The following is an 18,024-nucleotide window of genomic DNA, read 5'->3' as shown; positions in this document are numbered from 1 at the left end:
TCAACATCCATTGGATCTTAAGTCCAACGCCTTAACCACTCGGCCATCCTGGTGGATTGCTCTTATGGATATATACTTGCAGTCCTCTAAAGTACAGAGACAAATAGATGTGTGTGCATTTTCCAGCCTCTGTGTTGACATTTCCAAGGCTTTTTTTATTTCACACCCCACAGCAAGGTGGCAGTATTCCTGAGGTGTGCTTTTACCTTTTCATTGCTTATTCTGGGGTATCTCTGCTCCTGGTACTTTAAGGGTATTAACCTCTCTATCGGTATTCCCGATCGTGGCTAGGGGTTAATTCTCAGTACTAAAAGTGGTAACCCCGAGCCACACTCGGGGTGGGACTCCAAGGGGGTTTACCTGGTCCCACGTGCCCGAGGTGTCCTCCACCAATGCTCGGCCATCATCTGTGTCCCCGGCATGTGAACATTGAGGACGCGAGGCCAGGGGACGCAGATGCTGGCCGGGCTGGACAAGCTTGCGGCTGAGGGGCAGGACTGTGCAGCTGGGAGGTGGGACCAGGTGGGAAATTTAAATTAAGAAGTATTTTTACCTGTACTGCTTTGACATTTACAAATACTTGTTACTCAGACCACCAGGGAGGTTATTATCATTTCTATTGGAGTTATAAATCATGTCAGAATACTTGGTTTGGAAAAAAATGAAAAAAAATTTCAGTGGACTAGAAACTCAAAGAGCCAAAAAGCCAAATAGACAGCCATCTGCAGAGACCAGTATGGATGAGTGGTTAAGGCGTTGTACTTAACTTACAAGGGATATATATGTGTGTGGGTTCGATCCCCACTCCTGGTAAAAGTCCTAAATTTATAAAATAAGTGAATGATATTCTTGCTTTAGTAATAAAGAAACAGCAGGAGCGGAGAAAGTTGCCCAAGCAAAAGTGGAATTATAAAGCTAATAGCTTACACACTGCAGTGACTGACATGGGCAACTGTACTACTTTGGTAGTGGAGTAGTGGTTAAGATGTTGGACTTACCATCCAATGAATATATATTCACATGGTTTGGAAACCCCACTACTGGTACGGAGATGTATTTATTGAACTCATGTTGTTCATATAAAAGGAGGAATACAAGAAGTTAATATTGCTGTATACCCTCATGGGTTCAAACACTACTACTGGTGTAGATGTAACGTTCTTAAGCGTGGCTCAGTGATTATGATATCTGACTTGTTTCATTTCTAACACATCCATTGGATCTTAAGTCCAACGCCTTAACCACTCGGCCATCCTGGTGGATTGCTCTTATGGATATATACTTGCAGTCCTCTAAAGTACGGAGACGAACAGATGTGTGTGCATTTTCCAGCCTCTGTGTTGACATTTCCAAGGCTTCTTTTATTTCACACCCCACAGCAAGGTGGCAGTATTTCCAATGTCTGCTTTTACCTTTTCATTGCTCGTTCTGGGGTATCTCTGCTCCTGGTACTTTAAGGTTATTAACCTCTCTATCGGTATTCCAGAGTGTGGCTCGAGGTTGATTTTCAGTACCAAAAGTGGTAACCCTGAGCCACACTCGGGGTAGGACTCCAAGGGGGTTTACCTGGTCCCCACGTGCCCTAGGTTGTCCTCCACCAATGCTCTGGGCATCTGTGTCCCCGGCATGTGAACATTGGAGACGCGGGGCCAGGGGGTGCAGATGCTGTCCGGGCCGGGCAAGCTTGCTGCTGAGGGGCAGGACTGTGCGGCTGGGAGGTGGGACCAGGTGGGAAATTTAAATTAAGAAGTATTTTTACCTGTACTGCTTTGACATTTACAAATACTTGTTATTCAGACCACCAGGGAGGTTATTATCATTTCTATTGGAGTTATAAATCATGTCAGAATACTCGGTTGGCAAAAGATTATTGGGCAAAAAAAATAATCTTTTCAGTGAACAAATCATTTTTGTGTAAGAAAGATCCAATGTCCTCATACTCTAATGACCCTGTGTGAATCATTGACACTCCTCTGTGGCCCCTGTGCTCCAGCATTCCATTGACCATCTGTGCTCCAGTGATCTCTGTGCTCCAATGACATTGTAATCTACTGTCCCTATACATTAGTGACCCTTTGTGTTTTAGTTTCACTCCGGGTCTTAGTGGCCCCTGTGCTCCAATGCTCCATTGACTCAAACATCTGTCCTCTAATTTTGTGAGATTGTGGAAAATATTGAAATTTAGATGAACAATCTCGGCTTGCTGTATACCTTAACAAAGGGCTCCCAATGTGTATGTCACCCAATGCATACCGGAACCCCTCCTGACAACCACCACCCAATGGGAACAACACTTGCTCAGCACATTAACAATGGACTCAATGGTCAATGTTGACCTTGCCAACCAATTGGGTTTTTCTGGACCTGAAAAATGTGCCAAACCTGAAAATAACTGATCCTGGACAAATTTTCCCATCACTACTTGGAAACATTAAATCCAAAGTACTCCAAATACTGGCAGAATAAAGGCGTGTCTGCCCACCTCACCCTCCTGTTCATTGGTCCATCCATCTGTCCACCCCCCCCATGGGCCTTGGCCAATCACTAAATCACGTCATTAGCTAATATGTGAAGAGTCTGGGAATTTTGTATTACTAGTAGGAAATATCCAAATGACTTTATAAAATGAGCTTTGTGTTGTCAGTCTGATATATGATGTGATATTATTGGCAGGATCTCCAAGCAATAAACTTTGTTATACTCATACAAGAAATCTTAAGAGGGTAAAGGTTAAGGTGTTGCACTTAACATTCAATGCAATAATATCCATGTGGGTTCAAATTGCACTCCTGGTATAGAGGCTTACTTTATAAAAGCAGTGAATGTTTCACTGAAAGTAAAGTGACAAAAAGTTCAGAAAAATAACTATACTTTATAAAGAAATAGAAAGAGCTTTAGTGCTACCTCTTACCCATTTAGCCATGTCAGTCCCCCCAGTGTGTGAGCTATTACCATTATTTGGGTTAGACACCACTTCCTCTGGGGAAATCACAGCATGTGGAACAGCATGGGAGTGCTCAGCTATAAATGGAAGATAAATATGTATAACGCTGGGGAGGAGTTATGATGTTATGATAGAGGGCAACACAAAAAATTTAAAAATAAAAAAAAATTTCCTTTAGTGGACTGGAAAGTGGACTCAAAGAGCCCAACAACCAAAGAGACCAGGATGGCCGAGTGGTTAAGGCGTTGGACTTAAGATCCAATGGATGTATATCCGCGTGGGTTCGATCCCCACTCCTGGTAAAAGTTCTAAATTTGTAAAATAAGTGAATGATAATCCTGCTTTAGTAATAAAGAAACAGCAGGAGCAGAGAAAGTTGCCCCAGAAAAAGTGGAATTATAAAGGTAATATCTTGCACACTGGAGTGACTCACATGGGCAACTGTAACACTTTGCTAGTGGAGTGGTGGTTAAGATGTTGGACTTACGATCCAATGAATACATTTTCACATGGTTTGGAAACCCCACTTCTGGGACAGAGATGTCTGTAATCACATGGTTTTGAACCCAACTCCTTCTATGGATTTTACTTAGGCAATGGAGTATATGTTGTATTGAAGAGTGATTGTTTCTATCATGTAAATGTAATTGTTCAATGCAGTGGCTGACAGTGTTGGGAAAATCTTATGTATGGCTTAGTGGTCAAGGTGACACATCTTTGAGTTTGCAAAACTATAATCGAATTCCTAAGTGAACCATGCTTATTGATGTAAATTCTAAGTTCTACCTAACATTTCCTATGCAACCCCCCTGCCCCCTACCATTGTAGAGCTGTACTCCTATCTACAGAGCCAGGACCTCCTAAAAACAGATTGAGGACTAGCAATATCTTACCCACTATTTCCTGTGGCATGTAAATTCAGACTCCATACCAGAATTTTCCTTCTAAGAGGTAACTCTCTGTTCATAGTTTGTAACTTGGATTTGTTCTAAAACATACACCCTAATACCAGGAGTGGGGTTCGAACCCACGCGGATATACATCCATTGGATCTTAAGTCCAACGCCTTAACCACTCGGCCATCCTGGTGGCTTGCGCTTGCTTATATGGACCTGTAGTCCTCTAAGAAGTATTTTTACCTGTACTGCTTTGACATTTACAAATACTTGTTATTCAGACCACCAGGGAGGTTATTATCATTTCTATCGGGGTTATAAATCATGTCAGAATACTTGGTTGGCAAAAGATTATTGGGCAAAAAATGATCTTTTCAGTGAACAAATCTCTTTTGTGTAAGAAAGATCCAATGTCCTCATACTCTAATGACCCTGTGTGAATCATTGACACTCCTCTGTGGCCCCTGTGATCTCCAAGCAATAAACTTTGTGTTATACTCATACAACCAAATCTTGTTTACAATGGACGTGATATGAAAATACCTGAACAATATATTTCACTGCTGTGCATGCTAAACATAGGGATCTGTTGGAAGAGTCAGCCATATTGAAATCAGGAATTTTGTACCGTGACAAAATATAGTTTCCCCTATAGCCTATAGGGGGCAGCCAGGAGCTGGCAATCAGAATGGCCAAATGGTTAAGGAATTTGATGTAAGATTAAAGTCTGTGCACTCTATCCTACCTCCTGCATGTTCCAGTTGGCTGATGATGCGGTCTATCATAGAGATGAGTCAACAGGAATTTGGCTGAGGCTAAAGGGTTTCGTAATGCTTCAACATTATTAGAAAGTGTCAGATCTTAACATCAGAACTACACATGATTGGATCGTATTGCACACCGTACCTTAAAAGGGCAAATACTAGCCCACGCATACGACTACCTAACCAGGATGGCCGAGTGGTTAAGGCGTTGGACTTAAGATCCAATGGATGTATATCCGCGTGGGTTCGAACCCCACTCCTGGTATGTTGGTATAGCTTTTAAAACAAATCTAAGTTACAAACTTTAAACAGAGAGTTGCCCCATCGTGTGCCAGCAGACCATTGACCATATGTGCTCCAATGACTTTGCGATCAAATGTCCCCGTACTTTAGTGACCCTAGTTTGCTCTATTGACCATATCTGCTCCAGTATCCCTCTATGCTCCAATGCCATAATTCAGTGTCCCTGTGTGCTTCATTGACACTCTGTGTCTCAGTGGCCCCTGTGTGCCGGCTATTCATTGATCATATGTGCTCCAATGACTTTGTGATCAAATGTTCCCGTACTTTAGTAACCCCATGTGCTCCATTGACCATATCTGCTCCAGTATACCTCTATGCTCCAATGCCACTGTGCGCTCCAGTGATCTTTATTGAAATTTTAATCTAGTGACCCAGTACTGCAATGACCCTGTGTAACCATTTGTGCTCCAGTGAAATGATCCAGTGTCACCATGCTTCCCTGACCCCTTCTGCTCCACTTCTTCATTGACCGGTAATAATCTTCACGGTGATGATGACTTTCTGTACCTCATTGTTTTTTTGATCCAGTATCCTCGTACTTGAATGATTCTTTGTGCTCCAATGGTTCTGTGTGCGCCATAAACTTTATGCCTCCTGTGCTCCAGTGCACAATTGACCAGGTATGCTCCAGTGATCCCTGTGCTCCAATGACATTGTGATCCAGTGTGCCCATACTTCAGTGACCCTGTGCTCTATTGACCATATGTGCTCCAGTGATCCCTGTGCTCCAATGACATTGTGATCCAGTGTGCCCATACTTCAGTTACCCTGTGCTCCATTGACTATTTGTGCTCCAGTGATCCCTGTGCTCCAGGGACATTGTGATCCAGTGTGCCCATACTTCAGTGACCCCGTGCTCCAATGACCATATGTGCTCCAGTGATCCCTGTGCTCCAGGAACATTGTGATCCCCAGTGATCCCTGTGCTCCAGGAACATTGTGATCCAGTGTGCCCATACTTCAGTGACCCCGTGCTCCAATGACCATATGTGCTCCAGTGATCCCTACGCTCCAATGACATTATGATCCAGTGTGCCCATACTTCAGTGACCCTGTGCTCCATTGACCATTTGTGCTCCAGTGACCCTCTGTGCTCCAATGACATTGTGATCCAGTGTGCCCATACATCAGTGACCCCGTGCTCCAATGACCATTTGTGCTCCAGTGACCCTCTGTGCTCCAGGGACATTGTGATCTAATTTTTCTATTCAGTATCACTTCAGTATAACTTAACACATATTTACAGAAAAGTTATTCTCACACCAAGTCTACAGAAATGCTTTTCCCAGCTTGGCTCCCCCTGCTGGCACTTATAGTTCCTCAGTGATTTACTTTCCGCATGATTCTAATCTTGGCAGCCGGGTTAGTTTCTAAATGATCAAAGTTGTTCTGAGAAGTTGCAGCAAATTTCCCGTTCGTTTATGTTGTCAGTTCAAAGTATTTTTAGTTTCCCAGATTTCAGACAATGAAGAGGCAGAATGAGGTAATTCTCTGCGTCGCACACTTCTCATCTCACAAGAGGCATTTGGACCCCTGACAAAAATTCACAGAGCAGCAAAATGTCAAGTGACTAACATGTTATTGTCTGATTGCTGCTCAGAGTTGTATATTAAAGGGGGTTTCCAGCTTTATTCATGTGTTAGAATAATATACAAATGACAAAAATCCAACTTCAGCCTGAACTCTGAATATGATGAGGATTAACAATGAATAAAACTCTTTCCTATCCATGGAAGCCAACCAGCTGGGACCCCCCGATCCCTTCCATTGATGACTGTACCGGTAGCGCTAAAATCACAGCCCTATACCAAGGGCAGAATATCCGTGCTGTATGCCATGCAGGGCTCATAGCGCTCTCCTGTGCACAATTCCTAATTCCGGGACCCTCACAACCCAACTGACATATTTTCATTATTGCTGAAAATGCCCTAAAATACATTTTTCTCTTGTTGAAAATTCTGCTCCCTTGTCTCACATTGCGGTGCCCTGTCCTGGCAGAGCTGAGTATCAGTCACACCCAGCAGGGTCCCCATGCAGTGGACCCATACATTCACCCATCCATTCATCCGTGTCTATCCCATTCCTGAACACTTAGGTCTACGCTGATTGTTATTGATCTGCACAATAAATAAAGACTCTGCTGTACAGGAAAATGAAATAGGAAGCATGGAATGCTTATCTAACTCTGTGCTTTAAATTCCCTCACTAGTGGCTGCATGTTACAATTTAAACCCTTACCAGAGGGGGCAGTATTACCATTGGGGGAGCCAGGGATGCATCATATTACCTAACCACAGTGCAATCTCAAATGCCACCATGGCTCCAGGCTGCTCCATGGCTTCTTGTATGCCATGCCTTGGCACAGCTTGGGTGGGCAGGACCAGGGGCATCAGAGCCTGGAACAGCAGCAGGTGAGATAACAATGGGGTTTTATTTATTTGGGGGTGCCTGCGTGGCACTGATCCATAGTCACCCTATGACCATGGCAGCCACCACATCCAAGGACGGGTAGCGCAGCATTTCTGTTTTGTGGATTATCGGATGGATATGATTGAGGTTGGGCGGTTCTATAAACATCCATTGGCCAATTCCCGAAATACCAGATCCCAGTGAAAACATTGATACTGGAAAGTGAATGATCCGCCACCAGTGAATACACATTCACTGTCCCGTACAGCCTGATGAGCCACGTTTGCAGCCCCTCACCCCGGCCGCTTTCACAACGTGTGTATTAATAGAAAACATCGGTTTCCTTGACATAAGAATAGATTGTTATGGAATAAAACTGCACGGCCTCATAGCTCAGCCCCCCAGGGGGACATTATGAGCGGCGCCAGCATCTGGAAAAATCACCGCATGGATATGACAGCACCGCGCCCTGCCAGGGCTATGGCCTATGAGAGAGAGATGAACATGTGACCCTTTCACAGCAGGACGCCGATCTTTATTAACACAGACAGAGATGGTAATTAAATGCCCAATGTTGACGTTTCAATCTGCGCCAAGCCACTGAGGCTCTCAACTTTTGCTTGAGCTGTTGTCCCCGGCCTTGTAGAGATAAAACCCAACACAGTGTGCAGGAGAGGGCGCTATTTTCTGAATTACAATGACCTTTGTGTTTTAACAGATTTGCCACACCATTATTATTTATAGGAACGGAATCCTCCATAATATACCAACCTGAAAAGTTAAACCGACTTTTTTCACTATCATCTGCTGTGCCAACAAAGATATAATTGTGTCTCTGCTCACCGAGGTCATATTGTCGCAGCCACCAGTGCTGATTCCAGAATTGCTTTCTTTATTATATGGAAAATCCTGTTAGAACCTGTTGGACAAAACTGAAATGTCCTTTTATAAAACCAAAATTTGAATTTCTTAAAATTTCAGTAAAAGACTAGAAAATTTTGGCAAAATCTTACCAATTACAAGTCAATAAAAAAGGTGAATAACATAAGAAGCTGAATTCACCAAGCTGACACACCGGTGAACGTATCCTTACTTTTTATATAGTGACTAATATTTTCAGTGGCGTCCAATGATATTTGAAAATTACAGTCACATGACTAAGAACGGAGCACACTAGTGAACCCTAATGGGCATAATGGGCTTTACATGGCGTTTGAGGGTCCTTCCACCATCCTGGCCCTGTTCATGTAGCAAATACCGGCCTCTCATTGGCTGGATTTATTTACATTTTTTTATAAAGAAGGATAAAAATTCCTTGTAATGATAATTGTTCATTTTGTAGCCACCATTGCTCCACCCGTTGCCATTCATTTATATTGGAGTGGAATTGGCCAGTGATGGGCGCTCTCCGGCGTTCCTCTCCCGTATTGTATCCATGTGTGGGGGGCTTTATTAAATCTTTGTGCTCCATTTAGTGCACGCGGTATTGGTGGGCGGTGATTAATGAAATAATAAGAGGCAATTAATCAGCCGTTTTATCTTGCAGATTCCTATTTCATGTACAGCGCTGCGTAATATGTTGGCGCTATATAAATCCTGTTTAATAATAATAAAATAATAAAAATTCCATTCCGTCCATGCAATCCGCTCATGAAAGTGCCGACCTTGAAGATGTTTGCTCATCATAGGGAAGCCGTGGTGCAATCGTCATCATATACTGAAAAATCTATTTCTTGTTTTATTCCAAGAAACAGAATCCAATGGCGGATAAGGATGCCCAATGTAACTGCGCTGCAGCAGCTGGAAAATGTAGTAATACCAGGGATAGAATAGGACATAGAAATGCATCAGCTGCCATAGCTGAAAATTCAGGCTGCCTGGCACATGGGCAGGGTTCATTCATTCTGCATGAAAGCTCACATTTCCATGCATGCAATAATGCGAAGTGCAGCAACACGCAGAATCCTCATTCCTTGGTTCCTCTGCACGATGCAATATAATGTGCATGGGGGGCCACAGACACCACAAGGTCTGACATGGGCGGACATCAGAGAGATCAGAGTGCCGTATGCTGCATTTGTGTTGTGTGGGGGCAAAGGTGGACCTGAAGTATTTCCTGCCCAGAGAGGGGCAAACAATTGCGCTGACCAGTATAGGGGTCAGTATAGGGGTCCCTGTACATTGGTGGCCAGTATGGAGTTCTCTTACATTTTTGGCCAGTGTAGTGCCCCCCTATATTGGTCAATGTAGTGCCCCTTATATTGGTGGTCAGTATAGCGCCCCCTATATTTGTTCTTTGGTGGTCAGTGTGGTTTATCCTTATATTGGTGGCCAGCATAGCGCCCCCTTTTATCAGTGGTCAGTATAATGCCCTTTGCATTGGTGATCAGTATGGCGTCCATTTATATTGGCCATCAGTGCGGCATCCCCTTATGTTGGTGGTCAGTATAGCATCCTGTTACCATGGTGGGTATAACGCCCCTTACATTGGGGGGGTCAGTGTACATTGGGGGGTCAGTGCACATTGGGGGGTCAGTGTACACTGGGGGGTCAGTGTACATTGGGGGGTCAGTGTACATTGGAGGGTGTCAGTGTACATTGGGGGGATCAGTGTACATTGGGGGGTCAGTGTACATTGGGGGGGTCGGTGTACATTGGGGGGGTCGGTGTACATTGGGGGGTCAGTGTAGTCTCCCTTTTATTCTCCAGAGCCGGCTCACACCCAGAATTCAGGCACAGAGCTCTCGGGAGATGTAGTTCTGGGGGCGTCTATGTCATGTATTGCTGATCTCCAGCATTTGCCCCTCCCATCAGCCTGCCGATGATGTCACAATCCCATGATAGGAAAACATTCTGGGGACCCGGAGCATGATGAGGGGGGGGTACATTTTGGAAATGGCCGGCCATATACTTTAGGCAGCCAATCACTGGACAGAAGCCTCACAAGTCTCTCTATGAACACCGCTCATTACATTCGGTGGTGACCCCGGGCAGAGTTTTCATGCTGGGAGTTCATTGAGAGATCTTTAGATGATTACATCTTATTACCCCCCCAGGGTAATCCCCCCTCCAGGGTGCCCCCCCATCACTGATTTTCATGTCATTAATAAATCTGCCCATTGACATTCTTTCCTGCAATATTAATTAGGCGAGAAGCAATTACATCTAATGAATGGGGACGGTGATGGCGGAGAGATAAAGGGAACCTGTCACTAGCTGCTGGACTATGAGAAGATACAAAACTAAAGAGGAACTCCGGGAAAACAAAAATAACTTAAAGGCGCCGGTTTAGCTGCCACATGTCCTGTTTGGCCAGTCTTGTGGTTCCAAATTAATTAAATGTGGAATTGTACATCGGGTTCCCATCTCCGCCCCCCCTGTGGCTGAGCCCCTGTTTATAGAAGAGATGAGCCAATTAAATTATGACTAATCAGCAAAAAGCAATTTACCAGAAAAGCGCCAACCGCACCAAATCACCACCAAGTGCACAAGCCGAAGCAAAACATTTTATGGCCGAGACTTTCCGGAAATATCACCGCTTCCTTGTGATTGCTGATTGTGCTAAAATCCCATCCAGGGCCAAAACTTAACCCCATCCTGCCTGGTGCCTAATTCTAGCCCATCCTGGTGCCCGATGTTAACCCTTGCCTGCCTGGTGCCCAACCTTATCCCCATTCTGCCTGGTGCCCAACATTAACCTCAGAATACCTGCTGTCCAACCTAACCCCATCTTGGTGCCCAACCTTAACTCTTGCCTGTCTGGTGCCCATCCTTAACCTCTTTTTTCCTTGTTTCCAATCTTACCCCCTTCCTGCCTGGTGCCCTACTTTAACCCTTGCCTGCCTGGTGCCCAAGTTGCCCGTTTCTTAGACTAAGTTCGGGCAGGCAGCAGTAACATCAGTTCCTAGGCAGCTCCCTGTGGCAGCCCCAACCGCTGCGCTGGTTCCTGATGATCCAGCATTTCCCCCCAGACAGTGGGCAGTATTCATCCGCTCACCACCACCCAATGTTCATGCCCTGTGGGTGGCCATGGGTGAGGCCCTACATATGGCATCTGATCTGTGGGCACAATTCATGGATGTGAGGAACAAACCCACAAACTCCCTGCCTGTCTGACCAAACACTATGTCCCCTCTTCTGGCTGCCTGACCCTCATCCTCACCCAGCTAGGGGCATTGTAACAGGTAGGGGCATTGGGACAGGTAGGGGCATTGTGACAGCTAGGGGCACTGTGACAGGTAGGGGCACTGTGACAGGTAGGGGCACTGTGACAGGTCGGGGCACTGTGACAGGTAGAGGCATTGTGACAGGAAGGGGTTATATGACAGGTCGGGGCACTGTGACAGGTAGGGCACAGTGACAGGTAGGGGCACTGTGACAGGTAGGGGGATTGTGACAGGTAGGGGGATTGTGACAGGAAGGGGCATTATGACAAGTCGGGGCACTGTGACAGGTCGGGGCACTGTGACAGGTAGGGGCACTGTGACAGGAAGGGGCATTGTGACAGGTAGAGGCACTGTGACAGGTCGGGGCACTGTGACAGGTCGGGGCATTGTGACAGGAAGGGGTTATATGACAGGTCGGGGCACTGTGACAGGTAGAGGCACCGTGACAGGTAGGGGCATTGTGACAGGTAGGGGCATTGTGACAGGTAGGGCACTGTGACAGGTAGGGGCATTGTGACAGGTAGGGGCACTGTGAATCAGAAATAAATCTCTGGACGCAGAGTCCCCCTATAGGATGCTGAACATGTTCACTTTTTTATGGTTAGATGGATTTCACAGATGCCGGGCAGGAAATTACACACCGTGTTTTCACCATGCCGGACAGCAACAACATGACATAGAAGTGAATGTAAACCATGAAAATAAACTTTTATTTGCTCCCTATTGGTCCGTTAGTCATTCCATGGACGGTGTTTTATTATATCTGTTCAATAAATGTAACACTGAGCCTGCAAGCCTTTCTGCTGAGAGAAGGAGATGGGGGGTGTACAGAAGTCTTTGTACATGTCCTGTCCTGGGGTGACAACACTACTCCATATTCACAGTACAAGGAGTGAGCGGTGTCACTCTGGAGCAGGAAGTGTGTAACTGGCAACATAACCAACAAATAGGTGAAAAAACCCTAAAAAACTGCTTTTTAGTTTTGCAACTTGATGGTTCAGTGGGTAAAATCCTAAGGATGACGGTTTTACATCCATGTGCACCAGGATGGCTGAGTGATTAGGTTGCTGCCTTTAATGTTTAATAAAGATCTGTTGGTCCTGCCAAGTTTTCAGTCCCACTTTTATCAGGTTGACAACACTAACCTACCAGCACCCAATGTATCCATCGGTATCCATTCTTTCATCCATTGTGCTGCAATTGGTGGTTGATTGCACCAAGTGGTTAAGATCACAAGTGTAAGATTCAATGAATTTGAACACGTGTGTTTTAGCCCCAATCCTAGGGGTATTAGCTGTATGATGTCTTTATTCAATTATTGTACAGAAGATGAAGGTTTTTCCACCATGTGCATCAGGATGGCTGAGTGGTTAAGATCCAACATATGAAGGTTTTCCAAAGATGCAGAAGATGACATATACGCTAGGGTGGATAAATGAATAAGATCCATTGGGTGAAGGTTTAGTAACCATGTTCACCAGGATTAGAAAGATAAAGGTTTCTTTTAGTCTTGTGATCCATAATGGATGAGTGGTTAAGATCTAGCATGTAAGGTTTATCAACATTATGCATCAGAATGGCTGAGTGGTAATGAGGCAGCAAGAAAGGGTTTACCAGATACATGCACCATGATGGCTAAATGGGTAGGATCCAGTAGATGAAGGTTTTTTAGCCATGTGCACTTGAATGGCTCAGTGGTAAAGGCGCAGTGGGTAAAAGTTTATTAAGCTTGAGCACTAAGATGGTTGAGTAGTTAAGAGTAAAAAGATGAATGTTTTATCATGTGAACCATAATGGATGAGTGGTTAAGATCTAGCATATCAAGGTTTTCCAATACTAAGCACCAGAGTGTCTGAGAGGTAATGAGACAGCAGAAGGTTTATCAGATACATGCACCAGGATGGCTAAATGGGTAGGATCCAGTAGATAAAGGTTTTTCAGCCATGTGCACCAGGATGGTTGAGTGGTTAAGATTCGGTGAATGAAGGGTTTTTTCGGCTTTGGACACTAAGATGGTTGCGTGGTTAAGATTTGGTGAATGAAGGTTTCTTTCAGCTATGTGCACCAGGATGGCTGAGTGGTAAAGACGCAGTGGGTAAAAGTTTATTAACCTTGTACACTAGGTTGAGTGGTTAAGATTTAGTAAATGAAGCACTAGGATGGCTAAGTGGTTAAGATTCAGATTGATTTGAACCCCGCTGATGTAGTATAATTAATGCAATGTGTTGGTGTTTACTGGTATAAAACTTCCTACACGCAGGAGCGATTACCAGAATATGGATAACATGGAAATGGAAGTTGCGTCCGTCTCGCGTTCAGATAACCGTTCCAGTAAACGCCGCTCGCTCTATTTGCAATGGGCGGCACGTTGGTGAATTATTCTCTGGTGTTTACACGAGGACTTCCCGTACCAGAGAGCCGCCAGTCATCTTCAGGAATCCACTGATACCCTAATAGCGAAACGCGTTAGGGCCGAGGCAGCGCCTGAAATCCTGACAGGCAGGAGATGCAGCTGCAGGAATCTCCGTGATTTATTACACTTGTCACCGCCAGACAAAAATCAACCCCCAAGGCCTCTGCAACTTTAAAATCGAAAGGGGGGACCGCGCTGAATCCAGGCGACTGAGGAGCGCAGATACTATTATTGCTATTTACATGGTGGATTGGCCTCGTCATTGGTGGATCGTTCAGCACGCTGCCTTGTTATATCATTAGACAGCCCCAGAATAAATAATATTTAGAGCTTCAATATTATGGAGAACAAATCATTGGTGACTTCAGATTCTTTTCATACAGCTCCGAGATAAACAATTTATACAAACTCTCAGTGTTTTGTGTTACAACTTCCTGTAATACAGACTGATCACTGCTGCTTTACCTTCCTGTGCAGGGTGACTGGTCTTGTCTCCGCCCCTTCTATGGGTTTCTTCAGGCAGAGTATAGTGGGTGGGGCCTGTTGGGCCCCTCCCACAGCTATACTAAGGCTATGTACAGCACAGTGATGATGCCCCAGCTACATTTACAAGTTATTAAGCATTGAGAGCACACAAAGTGGATTTATATCCTTTGTGGTGCCTGAGAATTATATTTAAATGAAGGTTTTTGTGATCTGAGTTGACTTTTGGATTTTAGTGTGGGACGCCCACTATGAGAATTGGACTGGGTAGACCTGGCACCGAATCTTTTATTGTGCAATAAGTCTGGAAGATAAAAATGAGCACAGCTCTCTTCTCATCAAGTGAATGTGGCCCTTAGAGTTGGCCCTATGACTATATCTAATACAACCCCCCCTTGTGGCCCAGTGATATGTCTGCAATCCATCATTTTTTTCTCCATGTCAGACGGAAACACGACGCAGAACAGAAGCGCATTGTTGGCGTTCATTTATTCTAGTTTAGATCTTCGGTTTTGCTTTTCACCTGATTTTTCTTCCTTTTCTTCATCAATCAATGCCCAGACATTACAACACGGCTGTCCCAATCCATGCGTGTCTGCTCGGCGGCTCGCCAATATGGATGAGTGTCTGGGGGTCGCCTCCAAGTGCGTCAGATCAAAGAGCAGCTTGTCGTTTTCTTCTCATTAGCGCGTTGTCACCGGAGGGATCTCCTGGATTTTCTCAGTCTTCGTTTAATGCTTATTGACTGGATAATTGGTAGGTAAAGCAACGTGACGGGGGAAAGTGACTGAGTAAGGGGGTCAGGTGACACCAAAAAAACATAATGGCCAATAAAATGACCCCTTCCTTTGCCAATGTAGGGGTAATAAAAAGGTCACCCACTTTCCCATCCTTTTTCTCACCATGGTCGCCTTTATTTGCCTCCTCCATTCCCTTACTACCCCCAAGTTCCAAATCAACTCATTAAAGCTTACACAGAGCTATGGGCTTCTTTCCCCACATCCATGTGACAGTGCTAGGCCAATCATAAAGGAGGAAGAGTGGGTCACATGTTCATTCATACCTAGAAGTACCAGGTGTTTAAATATTTCGGAAAGCCTAAGCCGAAAAGGAAAACGGTGCATAAATGGCAACAAATACAAAAAAAAGAAGGAAAGTTCCATAAATGGCACCTGAGGGTGCATTAACTAATGGTGGAGCATGTGTGCCTAAAACAAAGCGTCATTACAATGGAATGCATGCTCCACCCTTAGTCAATGGTTGTCACCATTACGTTAGACACTCTCAGGTGCCATTCATGGAACTTTCCTAATTTTTTTTGTTGCCATTTATGCCCTGTTTTCCATGTTGCCCGAGGCCTGCATTTTCCTGAGACACTTCTGATAGGCATGTAAGATATGGTTATATGTAACACGTATGATGAGCTGCCCATAGCCATCCAATAATGTCATGTGTTCCATAGTCGAAGAATCTTAGATTTTGGCACAAACGCCCCACCCTTGGTTTATGAGCACAGGGCGGATTACAAACGGACGCCATTTATAAAACTCTGGGGCTGTAAGTAAACTGGCACAGTGTCTGGGTCCATCTGTCACCCCCGGGAAAGCTGCGGTGTAGGGACAATACAGCACAAGGTGCTGCAAAAACAATTTGGGAGGGGGCTATTGCAATTTGACAATTTGAAATATGAGCACCTACCTATCCAAGGCAGAACCTACCACTGATTGACAATACATAGATACGGAGGAAATAGATTGACACCACGACTTTACTTCTATTCCGCATTTACATGATATTTAATCTCTTGAGATTTGAATATCTCACTTCAAATTCCAATCACCGAAGCGTTGACGCCATCATCCTGCGATTCCCATCACGTTTACACGTCTTCACCACTCCGCCGTCATCTCCAAGGCGTTCATTTTCAGATTTTACAAATAGTTTTGTACGGCGTGCTGCGTGAATTAATGTGAAAATATCAGATCCCCTCTTGGAGTTAATTCAGCATTTTCAGGTCTGTGCGATATTCGCCTTCTCCATGCACGCTCAAATTGAATATCACAGCAGGACGTAAACTGGTGTCCGATGTGTTCCCGGGGAAATTGATTTCTTTATATACAGATGGCACATGTCATCCCGTACCTGCACTCCTCTGGGTCTGCCTTTTATATATGGACATCAAATCGGTAAATATATATTCCAAGATTGCCAGATAGAGATTACTCCTCAGAGGTTGGGAAGTGTTTATTGAAGTTTGTATTGGAATTCCTGAGATTAAATGGCGCTTTTATCAGCATGGGTTGCTATAGACAGCATGACAAAGGATGGCGCACTGTATAGTAGTAAAACGTAAACGATAATTAAGATAAAGGGGAACCACTGGGTGTACACAGCTTGCTTTTTTTATCTATTTTGTTTCTCTTAAAGTATTTCTTGCCAAGAACTTTCCATTTAGAAATGTTTTATGTTTCCTGTTTAAATATTAATAATTGCTTCCTCTATCCAACATGCTAGCGGACCAGGACCAGGTCCTTCCTTCCTGTGAGGATCTACCTGGGATTGCAGGAGGTCTCATACTGTTGTAGGCCCTCTGACTCAAGGTTGGATGTAGTCTTTATGTTATCCAAACAGTCTGACTTCTCTGATCTTTCTCATCAACATATTGTTTTTATTCTTCTCCCCACTTGATGTTTTTTTCACTCCAGAGTAAACTCAGCAGCCATTCCCAACCAGCATTCTATGGAACCTTAGGGTTCCTCCTGAAGTGTCTAGAGATTCCTTAAGATGTAGCTGATTGACCTTCCGTGATGGTGCCTATATTATCCTGGCTTTATTATCTATTATCCAGGTCTTCTTCCCCCTGATTACCAGTGTAAGAAGGCCTTATTCCCACAGACCACAAATGTACAGGAGGCCTTCTTCCTACTGTCCATCAGTGTACTGGAGGCTCTCTTGCTCTTGACCACTAATGTAAGTAAGGTCTTCTTCCTCCTGACTACCAATGTACGGAAGGTCTTCTTCCCCCTGACCATCATTGTTAGTGAAGCCTTTTTCTTCTTAACCCTCAGTGCACAGGAGGCTATCTTCCCACTGTCCATGAGTGTACGGGAGACCTTCTTACCCCTGACCACCAGTGTAAGGGAACTTTTGTTCCCGCTAACCACTGGTGTAGGGGAGGCCTCCCCCGACCACCATTGTAAGAGCGGCCTTCTTCCACCTGACCACCAGTGTATGGGAGGCTTTCTTCCCCCTGATAACTAGTGCATGAGAGGTCTTCTTCCCACTGACCAACAGTGTATGTAGCCTTCTTCCAAACGATCACCAGTGTACAGGAAGCCTTCCAACCCATAACCACCAGTGTACGGGGGGCCCTCTTGAAACTGGACACCAATGTACAGGAGACCTTCTTCCCCCTGACCACCAATGCATGAGTGACCTTCTTTCCCCTGACCACCAATGTAGAGGAGACCTTCTTTCCCCTGACCACCAATGTACAGGAGACCTTCTTCCCCCTGACCACCAATGTACAGGAGACCTTCTACCCCCTGACCACCAATGTACAAGGGACATTCTTCCCCCTGACCACCAATGCATGAGTGACCATCTTTCCCCTGACCACCAATGTACAGGAGACCTTCTACCCCCT

The 18,024-nt window shown here is 44.8% G+C and overlaps 1 protein-coding gene and 3 non-coding genes across 4 annotated transcripts in view; 2 read left to right on the top strand and 2 right to left on the bottom strand.

The window, feature by feature from the left end:
* Window positions 1-18,024, bottom strand: part of LOC140329946 (uncharacterized) — a 55,307-nt gene that overhangs the window by 28,755 nt on the left and 8,528 nt on the right. The gene's annotated exons all lie outside the window — the stretch shown is intronic.
* On the top strand, window positions 3,164-3,246 carry TRNAL-UAA (transfer RNA leucine (anticodon UAA)). Its single transcript has one exon. It is a non-coding gene; the product is annotated as a tRNA-Leu (tRNA).
* TRNAL-UAA (transfer RNA leucine (anticodon UAA)) lies at window positions 3,951-4,033 on the bottom strand. Its single transcript has one exon. It is a non-coding gene; the product is annotated as a tRNA-Leu (tRNA).
* TRNAL-UAA (transfer RNA leucine (anticodon UAA)) lies at window positions 4,787-4,869 on the top strand. The gene has a single exon. It is a non-coding gene; the product is annotated as a tRNA-Leu (tRNA).

The sequence above is a fragment of the Pyxicephalus adspersus genome, chromosome 4, assembly GCF_032062135.1.
Source record: "Pyxicephalus adspersus chromosome 4, UCB_Pads_2.0, whole genome shotgun sequence".
NCBI lineage: Eukaryota > Metazoa > Chordata > Amphibia > Anura > Pyxicephalidae > Pyxicephalus > Pyxicephalus adspersus.
Note: the sequence above shows the minus strand (reverse complement) of the source record. Positions and strands in the feature narration are given on the sequence as shown.